The 19559-nt window shown below is 48.0% G+C and overlaps 1 long non-coding RNA gene across 1 annotated transcript in view; it reads left to right on the forward strand.

The window, feature by feature from the left end:
• The window catches only part of LOC138582017 (uncharacterized), a 179878-nt gene that overhangs the window by 21786 nt on the left and 138533 nt on the right, over nt 1–19559 (forward strand). Inside the window, exons 2-3 of the long non-coding RNA XR_011304929.1 lie at nt 18139–18237; nt 18581–18651. This is a non-coding gene — a long non-coding RNA (uncharacterized lncRNA). The remainder of the gene's footprint in view (nt 1–18138; nt 18238–18580; nt 18652–19559) is intronic.

The following is a 19559-nucleotide window of genomic DNA, read 5'->3' on the forward strand; positions in this document are numbered from 1 at the left end:
TTTTTGAACAGCTCTCTGTTTTTGCTCCCCCTTCCTCAGGAATGCAGGCATGTTTATCTTTCGTGTGCACCTGGCAGCGCCATTAGCACGCAGCTTATCTCTTTTGCCTATAACTCTTATACTGTGGCGGCTTCACTCGTTTTAGACAGTTCATCCAGATTACCTCTTTCTTGTACTGTTTCTGCTTTTGTTTGCCTTCACGCACCTCGCCCAAGACAGCTTCAAGGCACAAGCTCTGCACACACAGCAAGACTCTTGTTTTTCAAAAGCGGCACTTTTCTTATAATGTGCGATCTTTCAAGAGAACTCGCAACCCATTAAATCTTTGTGCTATCTTATCACACACAGATGTTTCATTCTGTTGTACCATTGCCAAACTATAACCACTCAGTTCAGTGCATTTAAAAAATAAAAATGCCATATTTAGTGCAGCTCCCTGCACGTTTTTTTTTCTGCAAGAACAACCCACACTCTATTGCTTGTGGGCTGTTTAATGTGTCAACAACATTTTTCCCCATGTATCACAGTCAACAGGTCACTATTTCCAAAGCATACATCACTTATAAGGCAACAGCACAAATCCATGGCATAGCATGGGGACAAAAATACTCCAGGGGCAATTTAGAAAAATATAAATTGTTTTTCCCCCCAAACCATTGCAAACTGGTTCTGCAATTTCAAATCAGTACACAAAAATCGAAAATCCAAATAACATTCACTCACTTTCCTTTTAAGTGAGTCTCTCACCCAATATAAGCATGGCACAGCCTAAAATGCAATATAACCATTTTAGTGTGTTTCCTTTAAACAGAATTTGCCACCATTAGCACATGGAATTTTACAGTTGCCAAAAGAAAGAAAAAACTCTTTAGGCTCTCAGCACAGATGTTACTCATTCTCCTAAGCATGGCTCATTCCCCTTCAGGAATGCCAACACTCAAAAGCATACATCAAAAAAGACGAACCTTCGCCTCCGAACATTACAGCCCCCACTCGCTAGCACACTGGGGCTGAGTCAATGGTTAAATCACTATTCACAATTTGCATGTCAAATCCCTGCAATTATTTTTTTTTTCCTGCCCTCATGACAGAATAGAGATGAGAACTCCGTCTCATTATGCATTCCAAATTACAACTTTAAACTTGGGAAACCACATGATAAAATTCTTTTTCTAATTGAGCATACATCTTTCTTAACCATTCATCGGAGTGCTTTAAACAAAGCCATTTCCCGCTCGTTTATTGCCTTGTACTCCCTGGCACCAATCCCATGCAATAAGTCAGTCACGACTGATTTACTGAAGGGAGTCTTAACCACACAAGCTATCGGCCACGGCAAACCGACACAACATTGTTGCCTTTTGAAGTCTCAGAGCTGCAGTGAGACCATCAAGGAAATGCGACAGCCTGCTCCCCACTCTACACTGTGTTCTCTCACACCATTTGTCATGTCAGCATGGCACTGCTCTTCACAAATCCCACAAAGCTGCCACCAAATGTCTTGATATTGGGCAAAATCTTCCTCGGGGCCAGCCCTTTGAGAGCAAAAATACCCAATTCAGCCCAAAATACAGGTTCTATTGTGCTGAGCAGTGATCTCATGCTAGTGACAAATGACACCCTCAAAGCTTTAGCATATTTATTCTAAGCAGTGAATTTCATATACATTTGGGATTCAAGTTAGAGAATATTACAAAGCATAAAACAAAGAGCAATGCAAAATATAGTGAAACATGGAACTTAGATAAACATAGAGAAACATAGAGAAATATAGAGAAACATAGAGAAACACAGTCTTACGTCCCTTTAAGCAGCACTGGGGAGACCTTGGGCCCTCATAAGCTAGCTGTAAACAAGCCCCGCTCAGAGGACAATGCTGAAGGACACCGTATGAGCCAATGCCGGGCACCTGTTTCTGCACGAATCAAGTCCACAGGCGATCTCCCCCTGATCCATGTGTGCATGGATATTTTATAATCTCTTGCTGTCAGTCACCATGACGCACAGTTCCAGAACTTTCCCTGTGCAACTGGCTCATGGAAAAAACCCAGCTCTCTCTGAGATGCTCCCTGCTCGCTCCTACCCCCTCCCTTGTTCCCATCTGCGCTGGCTGAGGAATGTCTTATCAGTACCTTCCCAGAGAAAAGGAAGATTAGCTTGGAGCCAGGGCTACCGTTAGTGAGGCTGAATATTCTAAGGGAAGCAGCGATGTATTAACCCCATCTGCAAGCTCTAAAAGGCATGCACTCATAGCTTAGTGTTTATAGCGCTTAAGACTGGCTATCTAAGCGCTATATAGGTGCCATGATGTTCCAAACACTCCAAAAACCTATTAGCTACATAGCTAGGGGCCCTCCCTGCCTGTCTATCAACAATGCTTAATTTGACCTATTTCATACTAGGCCTGCATATTCCTTGTAGCTCACTACTGCATAATGGAAGTGCTACAACAGACTACTGTCAGCATTTTTAGCACATACTTTGAATACACTATTGGCTTTCAGCGGCTAATGCTGTCATCTAAAGCCCTGATTGGCAAGGTTGCAATTTCGTGTATCACTACAGCCACCCTATCCACGGCCTGAGCCATCATCTCACACAATGCCACCTGTTGTGCTGCAATAGTATACATGGAGTTCTCCCACACAGTATTGCCTGGTGGCGCGCGGCCACCGCGTTGGCGGGCACCACACCTGTTTGGGGCAAGGTGATGTGCACCTTGCTGTTCTGGCACTGCCTGAGGCGGCAGGACTGCATTCCTCCTTTGATCTGCTGGCCCAGGAATAGGAGCAAATATAGTGGAGTGTGACCCTGCATCCGTAACCGCCACAGGCGGACATTCCAACACTGAATGCCCCATAGAGGGGTCTACCCCCAGTGCAGGTGAGTTGGACAGAACAGCATCCCTGCCAGAAATACTCACCTGCAACGGGACATTTGTCTCAATGTCAGATTCAGCACCTGAGCCATAGAGGTCTTTGGAAGTGTACCCAGAGATACCCATGGACATGATGGTCTGTAGGACTAATGGCTTTTCACCCACCACCACCCCATATCTCCACTGGTGCCTGGATGCATCTAGTGCCTCATCACCTGCACAAATATAAAACAAAAGTAATGAAGACAGGCATGAACAGCATAGGCGACACACATAGGCATCACAATCTTCACATTGAATACATAAATGATACATGCCACACATGACACTAACTCTGGCATGCATGCACTGGCAATGAAGTGGAAGGGGACCCTAAAAGCAGGCACTGAGGAGTCCAAGATGGAAAAGCAACACATGTGCTGCATGCTGCATAGCACCTGCATCACACATTAGCCTGTGAGTGGCATGGACAATCCACGTACATGACGCATGCCAGCACACAAATGCCACGTAGCATAGCCATGGCAGATTTGACAAGGACACCCAGATGGTAGCAAATCATTACTAACCCCCATCCAAGTGAGATGGACATCATGAAATAGAACATGCAAAAGAGTGTGACAAAACACGCATGTGTCACACGCTGCAACAAAGCCAGTGTTTACTACTACAGTGATGGCAGGCACATGGATACATCAATGGTTGGTCACTTGGACATGACAGAAGTACATTGTCATGTTGAACATTCAAACAGGGCCCCAAAGTGATTGTGTGCAGAGCATGTGTAGGTGCAGAAAAGTCAATCAGCCTGATTGATGAAATCATTCCCATACTAAGTAAACAAATGTGGAGCATTGTGTGGTGAAATCTATGTCTGAAGTATGGTGAATTTGGGGCAGAACGGCACTAAAATGTGTCTTTAACATGCAAATGATTCCATCAATCAGGCAGAATGAACAGGAAAACAGTATCAACAATGTTGTGGCATGATGGCAGTTGAAGGGCAAGTTCAGTAATCCGGTGCAAAGTGTTAACTGCAGTCAGAAGGTATACTGTCAAACCCAAACCTAAGGCCGGAGGATGGTTTGGAGGCACCACATGGGTGACCCATACCAATCATCACTACACAGCCTCACCTGGCGCTCAATCAGAACACATCGCCAAAGCAACATACACATGGTTTGCACACACATGCATGGCCACTCACCGGACATTGCCTCAAGATCAGATAGGTCTCCCACACCTTGGATTGATCCTCTGTGATGAAGCCTCCAGCGATTGACTCATGTTCTGTTAGTACTTCCTCCTCTGGTGGAGAACCACTGCCAGTCACCAGAGTAGAGGCATGATTGGAAGCCAGCTTGTTTTTTTGCTCTGCGCTTGAGATCATTCCACCGCTTGGAGCAATCATCAGCTGTGCGCCTCACAAATCCAAGGGAACTAATCTGGTCCCCGATGCACTGCAAGTGGGCCCTACATTGATCAGTCGTAGTCTTGCACCCTGCAGTCACCAGCATTTTGCGGCCATGGGCCGACACGTAGCCCACAAGTGCATCTAGTTCCACATCATTGAAACTCTACTTCCTTGACGTGCCGGAGGGTTGAGCCGTGTCTGGGGTCCCAGCCTGTACCGCAAGAGCACCCTTCTTCCTCTTGAGAGGTGGTGCGGACCCTGAATGGCTTACGTCGCTCTCGTCGGTAGGGGCTGAGGCGCAGGTGGACTGGGCACTGGAAGTAGCCAAAGGCACGATGACCAAAGGTCTCACTGCAGGCATTGGCTGCTGGGTGTTGTTGGCAGGACCAACCTTGGTGTGATGGTCTTGGACCAACACTGTCCCGGCTGGGTGACTCGGAGCTAGGGTGGATTGATCTGCAGCTGCCCCTGCAGTCTCCTCACCCTGGCTACTTGGGGCAGCAGATGACATTGCTGCCCCAGATCCACATGGCCTGGTGACAGCAATTTTCACCGCCACACGTCGCTTTGACTTGGTGATACAGAAGTCGGCCTGTGAGTCATCCCGTGCCAGTTCGGTGAACAATATGGGCCGGGTTAACAGGGCCTGAGCTGGGATGGTATTAGCTGCATCTCCCCGACCCATTGGGGGGGGGGGCATAGGTGTCCCTGATTGGTCCTCCACACACTGGCCTCTTGGGCTACCCTGCACATCCTGGCCACGTCCCCTACCGCGGCCACCTCTTGGAGGTCGGCCACCTTTGCCTCCCTTACCACTTGGTTGCCTCCCAACCTTGGCACTGATGTTCTTGTGCGAATGGGAGGTGCAGTAAACAATTGTCCTGGGCAATTGGGGTGAAGGGGGCAGGGTAATAGATGGAATACGTACCCTAGTCCTCTAGCAAGGCTGTCTGTGACCCCTGGGGGAAGATGACGGGTCACGCAACGCTCAGGCAACCTGAAAACAAAATTTAACGTGCACGCGACCCCTGGTAGCCCACGTGCGTGGAATAAAGGACCCACACTATGCTGTGGCACCCAGAAACAAAAAAATAAGCGCACGCATGATACACTCAGGCTACAATGACCTCTGAATGGGTACGCGAGACACGGGGGCAACCACAGTTGAAAAATATGTGCGCGACTCACCGTCTGCCTGGAAAAAGAAAGTAAAAAAGACACGCATGTGTGCGTTGGCAACACCCTCACCAATTGAACGCTGTCTGAGTATACAAGGAGTACGAACTGGAACCGTTGTGAAGTAATCGCGTGTGAACCAACAAGAAGTACAAGAATCACCAGCTCGCTCTCCACAAAAAGCACGTACAAGAAAATGGCGCCCTACGCATACCTTTTAACCCGGCCCACACGTGCCATGTCACTTACGCGCTTACGCGCTAAGGGCCTTTCCTCCAATTACACGCAGTGACACCCGGACGTGCAGTTTTTTCACGTGTAGAATCACTATGCAACCGTGTGGAGGGAAACGCCTGTGCTAAGGGCCTTTCCTCGAATTACACGCTGATGTGCATTTTTTTCACGTGCCAAATCACTACATATCAAGCTGGCCACGCAACAACACGCGGAAGACCACACTCCTGCCCAGAAGGCCATTTTCCTGCCCTCCAGAGCCCCGAGCCCGCTCGCATCTGCCATATGCTGCTACCTGCCTGCCTGCTGGCCATGTGCCCTGCTGTTTGGTGCCTGCACGTCAGCCATCTGCAGGGGTCGAGTTACTGTGACCACCCCTGCTGGAACAGTAGACTCCCGACTGAAGTTCCATAGCTCCACAGCCCAGCAACAGGACCCAGTTTCCCACCCACACCTGCCTCGGGGGTTGCCATGCCGGGGAAAACACAAAGAATAATTTAGGAGAGGTAAGAGGATTTGTAGCCCTCTGCTTAGCACATCCTCAATAATTTTAGGCGAAGCCTAGAGCAGAAAACAAACAAGTGCCAAGAAGCTATTTATGTTCCCTTTAACGATTGGGGTCCCAATACCTGAGATGTCAATCAATAATTACAAATCAGATGCCAAACCATTTTACAAAAATATATAGCATTTATTTATTTAATATTTCATCTTAAAACCAGAAGTATATTCAATATCAACACAGTTTAGTAAAAACTTCATTCACCAAATAAATGGTATAAAGTGCAAAAGCTAATAACGTGTACCCCTACAGATCAAGAGTTAAAAACATCAGAGTAAACAGAAAAAACACAACAATTCCCAATTAATACCAAACAATGGCAGATTGTGTGAAAACAGAGTGAAACAGGGTTAGAGTCACTCGGGGGTAGTGTTGTATAGATGTAACCAAATAAACTTAATCACGCACTACATTCATTCTACTTCAAATTCAGACATACTCATTCTTTCTTCACTCTTCCCAACATGTTTCTTTCTGGACGTGTGTGTAGGTAAATTGAACAGAAATTCATCAGTGGCAGTCTGCCGTCTACCAACTCAAAACAATTAGAAATAACGTAAAAACTTTAATAAGGGTACATTTCTTCTAGTAACTACCACAATTTGATTAATGTGAAGTGAAACGAGAAAAATTAGCTAGCGAGCCAAATAACAATTATAAAGGCCACATGCACATTTCCATGCGGATAGAGTGTCCAAAACTTTTTCTGGTCCTTTGAATGGTCCAAAATTCGTTTGGGACTTGACCTCAGAACTGGGACTCCATACCTACAAAAGGAACAACTCAGGGTAAGAATCAAGAATACCCTATTTATTCATCCTTTATAAATAGAGTAGAATAAGCATTAAAAAATCAACCTTATTTTACTAATATTGGTCGAACGGGTAATAAACCTACCCTTACTGGTTGGTAAATTACTTTGCGTGGACTGAAAGATAGCGGCGACACCTCTCATAGGTGATTGCATACACAAAAGAAAAAAGAAAAGAGAAAGAATAGACTAATAGTCCAAACAGTCTCATAGATGGTAGTACTGTGCGGGATAAATGAACTTCCCAAAGTGCTAATTTAGAAAAAGCAGGGTAAGGCAAACCAAATGGCTGGAAAACCTGGTTGCTACGGTAAATTGCAGTATACCATTTGCCACTTACATCATTAGAGAAGGTTCATGAAGAGTAGCGACATGTGATCTTCCGAATAGTTCTGGCTTTGGGTCCGTGTGTCTACCATCCAACGTTGAGCAAGGCACCGCTGGGCATTCTGCCAAAGGAAAAGGTGCAGGGACAAGGCATAATGCCTCTAGTTACACGCACATCTCGTGTAGTTCATATAAATGTAAACCGTTAAAGAAGACTTCTGCTTACCATTCCTCATGCATTTGACAACGCATTCTGGATGGCGCAGTTCACTTGTGTTTGTTGTCGTGTTGGTGTCCTTGCTTCTCCCTCAGTTAATGATGGACCGGACTCTGGATGGGTACCCCACGGTGTTCTATTGTCTAATAATGGCTTCTAGGAGTCATACAATCACTGATCCAGCGCCTGTGTAAAAGTGAAAACACAGCTGCGTTGGAACATTGTAAAGTTGAAAAAGATCCCCAGTACCAAAAGGAAAGTCCCGGTTGTGTGTTCACATGTCATGCTGTAAAAGTGTGTGAATCAACACCTTCTCGAAAAAGGACAGAGTCAGAATTCCAACATCCTAGCAAACTCAAATCTATTAGTTGTTATAGCTCATCGAGTTGTGTGCCCAGTTAACGGAGTGACCGAAACGGTTCATCGAATTTTGTATCGAGTTAAAGTGTAGAAAAAAGTGTCCGAGACGGTTCAGAGTTGTGGAGATAGCAATACATGTTCCCATCCGAGCAGGATCTTACCGTGGTGTTCGTGTCCTCTAGTGCCCGCCGTCTGTGCTTGCAATGCCGTACCTAAACGGTACTTTAAGTCACCTGACTTATTAATGGTGCTGAGTGGTCGAACGTAGCATGTGTCCCATGTTTGGAATGTCCTTCGAACGGGCGCGCATAACGTCAGCTGATTTTTCGTAGTGGAATGTTGTCCATCATTTGTTTCTCTTATCCATGTTCCTCCACGCCGATGCCGTGGCTCGAAAGCATGCCTCTCTAGGAAACACTAATTGGGTATGATCCATGATGTTAGTGAGTCCATGTTAATTGATGCATTATACTGATGTATTGTATTTTGTATGGAGTTCTAAGATTAGGAGTTCCAATCTAATTTCTCATTGAGGCCAGTCCTAGAGCTATCGGTTAGGAAAATAAGTTGTTGTTCTTTTCTTAGAAGGATCGTTCTATCCCTATTGATGTCCATACTGGGTGTCAATTTGTACAATATTGTCCATTTCAAATCTTCCAATGTGTGCTGATATTCCACCCAATGTTCTATCATAGGGGCATTTTCAGTACGGTTTTTGAGGCAGCTTTTATGTTCCCCAATGCGTAGTTTCGCTTTACGGTCTGTTTTTCCAATATATACTTTCCCGCATGGGCACCAGATTGCATAGATTACCATGGCAGAATTACAATTAGTATATAGTTTTTGTTGCCATTTGAATTTCAGACCTATGTCAACTTCAGTGCTCTTGGTTGTGTATTTGCAATATACGCATTGTCCACATGGGTGGTGTCCCACAACTTTAGAAAGACCCCATAACTGGTTCAGGCAATTTATAGGTCGAGGTCTTAGCATCAGGTCATTCCTGGTGATTTGTTCTTTCAGATTTTTGCTGCGTTTGAAGGCAACTACAGGTCTGGACACTGGTATTTCTCCTTTTTCCAAGATTGGCCAGTTTTTCAAAATAATTTTCTTGATGTCATTCGACATGTTGCTAAAGGTATTCACGAAGATTATTTTTAGTTCCTCCTTAGTTTTAGAATGTTCTTTATATTCCAATAAGGACTCCCGATTGTTGTTTTTGGCTCGTTTGAGTGCTTTTCGAATTATCTTTCTCGGGTAGCCTCTTTGGAGTAGTTTGGCCTGCATCTTGCCTGATTCTTCAGTAAAGTAATATTTTTTGAAACTGTTCCTTTTCAACCTCAGGAATTGACCCAATGGGAGGTTATCTCTTACATGTTTTGGGTGTGAGCTGCTATAATGTAGCAGCAAGTTTTTGTCTGTCGGTTTGTTGTATGGCTTAACAAAAATGCATTTCTTCATGGGGTCTACCATGATTGTAATGTCTAAGAATTCCAATTTGATGGTGCTGTAGTTCGATGTGAATTTGAGATATCTGTCTTTGGTATTAATCCAGACAAGGAACTCTTCAAGGGCTATTTTAGGGCCGTGCCATATGATGAGAATATCATCAATATACCTACGCCAAGTGCGTATATATTTGAAAAAAGGGTTGGATATGTGCATAATTTTGCTGATTTTGAAAGATTCCATATATAGGTTTGATGCACTCGGGGCTAGGGTAGCTCCCATAGCCTTACCGTGTATTTGTTGGAAAAATTCACCATTAAAGTGAAAATAGTTTTCCACTAGGCTCATTTCCGCGCACCATAAGATGAAAGAGATTGGTGTGGAACCAACTACATGATCAGAAAGGAGTTTTTCTTCCAACATTTCTATGGATGCCCGCTGCGGGATACTTGTATATAACGCTACCACATCTAGCCCTAATAAAATTTCAATGTCAGAATCAAAAGGTAGTTCTTCCATTTCCTTGATTATCTGTGTGGTGTCCTGAACATAGGATGCCATTTTGCGGACCATAGGTTGGAGAAAGGTATCCACAAACTTCAACAGGGGTTCTAGTACAGAACTGACCCCTTAAACAATTGGGCGGCCCGGTAGTTTAATCATAGATTTGTGTATTTTAGGGAGTGTATAAAATTGTGGTATGCGTGGTTTATCCCTTTTGAGGAAATCAGCCTCTTTCTTGGTAATCTAGCCTCTTTGTTCTGCTTTTTGTACTTTATTGATGATTAAACTCTGTAGAGTCGAAGTCGGATCTTGGTCAAGATGTTTATAGCTACTCAGATCCAGGAATTGTCTATTGCACTCAATTATATAATCTTCACGGTTCAATAGGACAATAGCTCCACCTTTACCTGCCTTGCGGATGACTATCCTTTCGTTATTGAGGAGAGATTTTTCATTGCTTCATCTTCTTTCTTGCTGGTGTTGTTGTAAGTATTCGTATTGGTTAGGTTGAGTTCTAATTTGCCCAAATCATGTAGGACACAATTTTCATAGGTTTTTGCCTCCGCGGTCTGTGCTTGGGTAGGTACACAAAAAGCTGACTTGTTTTGCAGACCTGTATCGGATTCTTCAGGTTCATATGTTGTTCCTTGGAAGTATTTTCCTGCCCCCCAGAGCCCTGAGCCCGCTCCCATCTGCCATCTGCTGCTACCTGCCTGCCTGCTGGCCACGTGCCCTGCTGTTTGGTGCCTGCACGTCAACCATCTGCAGGGGTCCAGTTGCTGTGACCACCCCTGCTGGAACAGTAGACTCCCGACTGAAGTTCCATCGCTCCACAGCCCAGCACCAGGACCCAGTTTCCCACCCACACCTGCCTCGGGGGTTGCCATGCCGGGGGAAACACCATCAGAGACCACTGGCAACCCCCAGCCAGAGAGGCAGAGGGCTACCAGCTTCAGTGCCGCAGAAGTTGGGTTCGTGGTGGAGCAAGTCCTAGTGCATTATGATGCCTTCTTCGGAAGACCACGCACCGTCAATGAAGGACGGAAGAGGAGCTGGAAGGACATTGTGGCTGCCATCAATGTGGAGGGGGTGGCATCCCGCGACATACAACATGTCCGGAAGTGCTGGGAGGACTTCAGGTCCAGGACCCTCAGCAAGGCCCGGCACCTCTTGGAGGCAGCGCATGCAGAGGGGTGTCAGGTCCGCCTTACCAACAACCAGATGAGGGTCCTGGAACGGAACGTATACGCCCAGTGCTCCACCTCCAGGTCCTTCAGAGGCAGACCCGCCTGGAGTCGAGCGGTAAGTGTCCATGCATACTGATTGGACGCAGTGCTTGTCGAGGTTTGCCAAGAGTGTGCAGCTTGGACATTTGTCTTGAAAGGCCCATGTATGATGTGTATGTACAGGGACATGAGCCTGCCGCATGTGAGTCCAGTCATGTGTGAGGCCTGCAAGGGTGTATGTGTTCAAATGCATGATGCCCAAATGCCCAAATGCATGTGGGGATGCACACATGTTTCTCTCTATGTACTATGGCATGGTTGGGGTGTGACACATGGATGCTGGTTCCACCTTCATGTACGTGCACGATGTACATGTGGGTTTGTGTGTATTTGACATGTGTTGGACTGTGATACACCATGGATGCATGTGACACCGACATGTAGGAGGCTGATTGGCAGATGTGACATAGTTGCCGATGATTTCACTGTGACAGGTGGTGGAGATGTACAGATGCATGTATGTCTGGTGGCGTGCGTGCATGTGTTTGGCACTCCCCGTGTTGCATGTGACGTCAGGCTAACCTTCGGATACTCATGCTGTTGTATGTGTATGAATGGTGCTGCCTGCTGCAACATTCCTGTTAATTTGCGCATGTGTGTGGGATCAAATGATATGTGTGTTGGGGAGTGTGATGCCATCTGTGAAGTTTGACACTGCCACTCATGTGCAATTGTCATGTGTGTATTAGACCATTCTACAGTGCCCTGATGCCTGTGTTCTGTCTTTCCCTGTCTGCAGCATCAACTGATGAAGAGGGCGGAGACGGTGCAGTGGAGCACAGCGGCAGGGATCCCACCGCCAACCGGAGACGCAAGGCCCAGCTCCCCTCCCGGGTTGTCATCTCTTCGGGGAGTGAGGATTCTGGTGCCGCGTCCGCAGCTGCCGAGGGTAGGTCCAAGAGGCAGAGGTCGGACGTGGACTCCTCAGCAGCAGAAGGGGCAGATGAGACCCCACAGGGGCCTATGGAGGAAGATGGCACAGAGTCATCCAGGTTGGTGGGGGTTTTGGTGAAGAGGAGGCTGTTGAAGGCCCACGCACGGGGCCTGGAGGGGGGGATTTCACTGGTGCCAGTGGTGCAGTCCAGGGGCAGGGGCAGGAGGCAGCACAGGCTGCCACAGAGGTGCCTGTGTGTAATCCTGTCCCCGATCCTGTGACTGCATCATTCGGCACCAGCAGGGATGCCTCCGTCCAGACCGGTTTTAAGGGAGGGGATGCGCACACAACAACTGGCCTTCCTCTCCAAAAGGACGTGGCAATCCGAGACCGTGTTGAGCCTGTCCTGGCTGGGGTGGCGTTGCATCAACGTGGCATTCAGGATGACGTGCAGGGTTCTCGTGTGGACAATTCACGTCATTTCGAATGCTTCATTGACCGCGTCGACCTACTAGGACGGTTCAGCAGTGCTGGGTTCCTCTGTGTGCTGGAACGTCTATCGACCCCCTCCTCAACTGAACCCCCTATGCGCCAGTCGTTCTCCGTGCCATCTTCCTGCCCACGTATCTCCTGGGCACCCTATGGAGCTGCCCCTGACACAGCGGCCAGGCTGGTGGAGGACACATCCCTGCCACAGTCGGGAGTCGGAGGTCCAGCAGGTGTGGCCACCCCAACAACTGGACCCCAGCAGGAGGAGGACGTGCAGACATGGACAGGCAGAGCACATGCACGGCAGCAGCAGGCTCAAGGTGGGAGCGATGATGGCTCGGGCCATCAACATCACAGGGGCAGGCATCGGCCAGAGGGCAGGAGAACCATGGATTGGGAGTGTCTTCCGTGTAGCAGCAGTTGGACCAGCAAATAGATGCAGAGCGGCGGCAGGCGGAAGAGGCACGGCTCACTATGGTCAGGGCGGAGAACTCCATGCACAGGGCGTTGAGGCGGGCTGAGTGCCTCGAGGCAACTCGAAGGGAGTTGGAGGAGGCCATGGCTGCATCCCTGCGAGACCTTGGGGCCAGGGAAGAGGCCTGACTCCAAGACGTTGAAGAGGAGTTCCATGATGCCCTGGCCCGGAACATCAACAAGTGAGCCGTTGGACTTGCCTGCCGCCTTTGTACATAGTTCTTTAGGGTTAGGTTTCCTTTCTTTTTTCTTTATCTTGGAGTTCATGGACCTTGCTCCATTTTATGTACATAGTTATTTTTATAGAATTTTTGGTAGGTTACATACTTTAGTTATTTTAACATCTCATGGATTAATGTTTTTTCTTTATATTTTCATGTACTTTATTTGGACATTGGAAATGGACCACTTTCCTTTTTTCCTCTTGTGGATTTTTGTTTTACATTGGATTTTTTTTTTTGCATTTCATAATTTCTTAATTTACAAGTTTGATATTTCATTATGTTTTTTCATTACGTATTTTAATACATATCATATATCTTCATTATTGGTGTTGTGTACTCTCATTGGTTTTGTGCATGTCTCAGTGAGCATTGCCTCAGTCATGTGTTGCCACTGTGTGGCTCTGTTGTACATTTATGCATGGCCATGGTGGTGCTTTTGAGGCTCTCATGGCATGGGTAATTTGGGAGTGGGTTTGTGTTGGCATTAGGCCCATGGGTCTGTTTTGTTAGTACATGGTGTTTGGCGGGCAGGTGCCCGTCAATGGTGAGTTGTACATGAGTCGGGGCCTGCTGGCAGGTGCCCGTCAATGGTGGGTGGGTGGATGGGTGGGGGACATGAGTCGGGTCCTGCTGGTAGGTGCCCGTCAATGGTGGGTGGGTGGGGGACATGAGTCGGGGCCTGCTGGAGGGTGTCCGTATATGGTGGGTGGGTTACCGGGGGACATGAGTCTGGGCCTGCTGGCAGGTGCCTGTCAATGGTGAGTGGGAGTCGGAGGTCCAGCAGGTGGGTGGGTGGGTGGGGGACATGAGTCAGGGCCTGCTGGCAGCTGCCCGTCAATGTGGGTGGGTGAGTGGGTGGGCGACATGAATCAGGGCCTGCTGGCAGGTGCCTGCCAATGGTGGGTGGGTGCAGGGCATGGGGAGGGGGGGAAAGGGCACACCCGGAATGGCCCACAATGCCAAATTGCATGTAAAACTCCCCATGCACCTCCGAAATACACGTACCCCCCTGGCGCCAGTGAAATTGTGTGTGATACTCCCTGCGCACCCCCTGAAATACTCGTACCCCGCTGGCGCTAGATAAATCGCCTGTAAAACTCCCTGCACAACCCCCCGAAATACACATACCCCGCTTGCGCTAGCAAAATCGCGTGTGATACTCCCCGTGCACCCCCGAAATACACGTACCCCATTGGCGCTCGCAAAATCGCCTGTAAAACTCCCAGCGCACCCCCGAAATACACCTAACCCGCTCGCGCCAGGCCTATCGCGTGTGAAACTTCCCGCGCACCCCTGAAATATGCGTACCCGGCTGGCACTAGCGAAATCGCACCCCCGAAATACATGTACCCCACTCGCACCAGGCATATTGCGTGTGTATCTCCCCGCGCACTCCCAAAATACACGTATTCCACTCGCGCCAGGACTATCGCGTCTGAAACTCCCCGCGCACCCCCGAAATACATGTACCCCGCTGGCACCAGGCATATCGCGTGTGATATTCCCCACGCACCCCCGAAATACACGTCCCCCGCTCGCGCAAGTCCTATCGCGTGTGAAAATCCCTGCGTACCCCCGGAATACACGTACCCCGCTCGGACCAGGCCTATCGCGTGTGAAACACCCCACGCACTCCTGAAATACACGTACCCCTCTGGCGCTAGCGAAATCACGTGTAAAACTCCCCGCGCACCCCCAAAATACACGTACCCCGCTCGTGCAAGGCCTATCACGTGTAACTCCCCACGTACCCCCGGAATACACGCAGGCACCCCATCCACCCTGGGCATGCCCCACAGGTAGCCCATTCACCCTCCCCATGCCCCGCAGGCAGCCCATCCACCCTGGGCATGCCCCACAGGCAGCCCACACCACAGGGGGTACTTTTTCAATGCAATTTACCTGGCGCGAGTGAGGTACGCGTATTCTGAGGGGTGTGCAAGTACATTTTCACGCAGTTTGGCTGCCGTGAGCGGGGTACGCGTAGTATTTTCACGCAATTACAGTGTAGCGGCCCTGTAAACTGGTCCAGGGTTAGCGCGGCCCTTTGCGCCGTATCGGGTATTTCAATGGCTTTTCCTTGCGCAAGGGGCATTCTTGGGTGCGTAACTAGCGCTGCGGGATGTTCGCTGTGCCAGGGCTCAAAATGGCTTGGAAAATCCATGAATACGCGGTGCGCCAGAATGCTGTTTAGCGCACACGGCTGGCGCACGCTCCCTCTTTGCGCTGCTCACGTGGGCTGCTTCTGCACTGAAATCTATGAATTACCCCCTGAGTATTTTGCCTTAAAATAGCCATACAGTAGGCAGAGGTCTTCAATCTGTGGGGCGTGTGATCCAGGACAGTGAGAAAAGCGAAAATACTTCTTTTTGCCTCTCTTAACCGTGCATGGCAAGCCACTGGCCCCCCATGCACATGCCCAGTCAGTGCGACGTGGCCACGAAACAGGAAATAAATACAGCCTGGACGGGCGCTTTCCTGCATTTGGATTGCGCGTCCACGCTGCGCTGTTGCTTCCTGCTGGTGCTGCCAACGTCTTCTTGCCTGGTAAGGGATGCAGCTTCTCGGCTCAGCCCCCCACACCACAGTTGGAGGGGGTGCCGGGAAGCAAGTGTTTCAGGCTTTTGCCAGTCCCTCTGCTTCCCTCTCCCCCTTTGGACCCACCAAGGCGAACTTGTGGGGAAAGGAGGCAAGCAGGAGGGCTGGGTCACTGCAATGTTGGTCCCTTGGGGGCCACGTGGCAGAGGAGGCGAGCGGGGACGGAAGCACGGATTGCCAGTGTTGAATGCCGGCTCCCCCACAGCAGATTGCTTGCGCTCCAGCAATCTCCCGTGGGGGAGCCGAATATCATACAACACCGCCCCCCCTGCCTCTGGCCCATGGGACGGCTCTGGCCGGGCCCGAGATCCTGCATCAGATATCTGGCTGGATCTCGGAACCCGGCCTGCCTCAGCCATAACCAGGCTTTACCAAGCCCCCAGCTTCAGATAGGGGAGCTGGGGGCTCAATGACCTTATCTTCGTGGTCCTCCTCTGCCCAGCTGTCACTTGTGCATTTCCTGGCTCTGATTGCTCATTCTGTTTGTTTTCTTCTGTCCTGAAAGGGACACCACGGATATCAATGGGCCATGAACATCACTGTGGCGGGAAGGGGGGAGGATCACTGTTGAAAGCAGGCATTCTACATGCTAGGCACATTATTTTTGTTCAAATGTGCATTTTACACGTTAATAAGAAAAAGGTCATTTCCAAACTCCAAAAGGCTGCCGAAACTTGCGTTCACTAGTTTTCTTAGAGATGTTTTTATTTTATGTTTTTATTGTTTTGTCAGAGCACCAGATCAATACTCTCTAATTTGTGTGCCCCTTGCTTTGTGTTTTGTCACAAGTTATATTTGTAAAGATGTTGGGCCTCATTAGGACCCTGGCGCTAGCCATGCCCTTATTAAGTGCACGGCTGCTGCCGGTAATGATTTGTTACCGGGTCCCAGAAAAGGGTAATAACCGGGTTATGCCGACCTTGGCGGACCCGGTTATTGCCCTTTTCTGGGCTCTGGTAAAAACCATTCCCCATTCCCATTCGAGCCCCATAGGGCTCAATGGGAATGGGGAGGATGCTGACAACGGGCCTGTTAATGACAGGCCCGTTGTCAGCATCCTGGACTGCTAGCGGGACTCGCCAAGGACGCCTGGTCTGACCAGGCGTTCCTTAGCGGGTCCCACAGCATTCCTCGTGATAGGGCATCTCGTAATGAACAGTGCTGGTCTTGGACCGGCACCGTTCATTACGGGTCCGCCAGGGTCCCTATGAGGCCCGTTGTGTTTATCAAACTGGTGAATCACAAATAAATGCTTCCATTGTGCTGACAGCAGTTATTATGAAATTAAACTGGGTTCATGGCTGCCAACTTTTGGTTTTCACTACAGAGGCAGAAATAACTCAACCCGTTGCCCAACCATCCCTTGGCCACACATTTTATAGCACTTCCTTTTTTTAAAGTAATTGTAAAAAGTCATTTGAATAACAGGTTTTGCATATATTTTTTGTTTTTATTGCTTTGGTTAAATTCAACCTTAAACACATTAAAAGAAACAACATTATATCAATACACAATTATATTTAGCATATATAACGTCTCAGCAACGGTCTGTCAACCTCCTGAGCTACCCCGGTAGCCATCTACTATAGAGCGAGTCTATGCATCCCTTGATGTACTAAAATCACTGCATTAGCAACAGTACTTTGGGTGCACTGATGCTGTAGAAGTGATTTAAAGTGGAATTCATGTATATCTTCCAGTTGTGGGTGCCAGGCATTCGCCTGCATGGGGCACCATATGTTGCAGAGAAGCCAGGGGCCCTCGTGTCTGGCATGGCAGCCGCGGCAGTCTGCTGCTATGTCAGCGCTGTCACCGAACTGCAGTAAAAGCTACATGGCGATTACTTGATGTTTCCGAAACTTAGCTCAGTGAGTTAAGAACTACTGTGTCGGATTCTACATAAGATATGTAAATTAATGATTTCAATGCCAGCAGGTTGGACTTCTCAACTATTTTAGGCAGGGAATAGGAAGGGTAAAATATAACCAGCTGATGCTCTTCTTCTTGCTCTATTATGTTTTGTGTCTCTGAGTACAAGTCACGTTTTCAGGTATGTCCTCTGACTGCTCTCTGTTCTCTCTGCCAGCTGGGGTGCACTGGCCTATAGGTAACTTTGGAGATTTCCTGGTAGGACACAGCACCCTAGGTCCCTTTTGTGTGCGGGGGAGGATGTGTGCCGACTGGCAGAGTGTAGTGCGCAATTATTGACATGGTCAATCTGGTACGTATATAATATTTTTTATTGTACTTTTCAATTGCAGGAACAGAAATTGGCTCTATCATCCCATCTTGGACAGCAACGTCCCCAGCAGTGATGGCACCATAAAAAATCCTGAAATCTGTAGTAGGACTTGCCGATGGTAAGAATGCCTTTTTTAAAAACAACTGTGTTTTGCTGTGGGTGATGGTGGGGCTATTTTAAAGGTATATAGTTAGTAGTTGCAATCTGGAATTTCGAACCTATTTTTGAGGCTGTTCCTTTCTCATGTCCAATTTGGGGCGGTACTGAAAGTTCAGCTCTCATGTGTGAGTTGCATTTACAGTGCACTGTGTACTCACTCCTGGGTTCCCAGCGTTACGTCCTGCTTACTAGTTGATGCCTAACACCCAAGAGCTGGTTTTAACCCCTGCTCATCTGATCTTAATTTTGAAGTCTCAGGTAGACCCATTTATCCTTGGCTAAATGTTTTATTTTCATTGCAGCAGCATCGCTCCAAGCACCAATGTGTCAACCTAACCATCTGTGTCCCACTTCACCCAGTCACGCAAGGCAGGTAAGGACTTCTTTTGTACCATTGGTTGAGTAGAAGTGCAGAAGTTTTGTATCGGCCCTGTGCAATGTGCATCCAGGTGTGGTTTTTCGCCACCAATCTGGCCTAGTCCAGTACCACACTAAATTCAAGCTAGAACTTCATGATCTGAACAGAGAGTCTTCTGAGACTTGTATCAATGTGGTGTTTTTATTTTTATCCCACCAGTATTTCTGACCCATTTTTGCTGAGTTGTTTTCCCCTAAGCTGTTCACATGGTTTCTTTTGCGGACATTTAAATAAATATATATTTTTTTCCCCAGCCTTTTCACATGGTTCGTTTTAATACTTTGCATGTGGTGTTTGCCATTTTAAATCGTTTGAAGCATTTTTAATTTTTGAAAACTTGAAATGGTTTTTAAAAACGAAAGTGATCTAAATTAAAGTGGGGGGTTTGTAATGTTTTCACAGATTAAGGCTTCTTTTTTAGATGGATTGTTTGTACTAAGTGAAAAGATCATTTTCACTGTACTAATGGGGAGGTGGTCGATTTAGAAAGACCGCTCCATGACCACTCATAGCGGTCTTTTTAAATCGAACTATCATACTTGTCAAACCCCTGCCGCACACGAAAGTGCGCGCAGGGGCTGAGAGGTGCTGTGAGCCCCAGCGGAGTGGTTGCAGGAGGCAGAAGTGAGTTTTGGACTTTATGTGTGTGCGTGTGTAAGTGTATGTGGGTAGGATGCGCCTGTTGATGGGGGTGGACGACGGATAAATCGGGGGTTCGGTGGGGGGATCACCCCTCCCTCCCCGTTTAATGAGTTAATGAGCGGGTGTGGAAGGAGGAGGGCAGTATGTGATATTTCCGCATACAAAAACAGCAAAAATAATTGGACTTTTTTGTGTTTGGGCTTTAAAATGCAGAAATATCA

The sequence above is a fragment of the Ambystoma mexicanum genome, chromosome 3q, assembly GCF_040938575.1.
Source record: "Ambystoma mexicanum isolate Mex_15411 chromosome 3q, UKY_AmexF1_1, whole genome shotgun sequence".
NCBI classification, from domain to species: Eukaryota; Metazoa; Chordata; class Amphibia; order Caudata; family Ambystomatidae; genus Ambystoma; species Ambystoma mexicanum.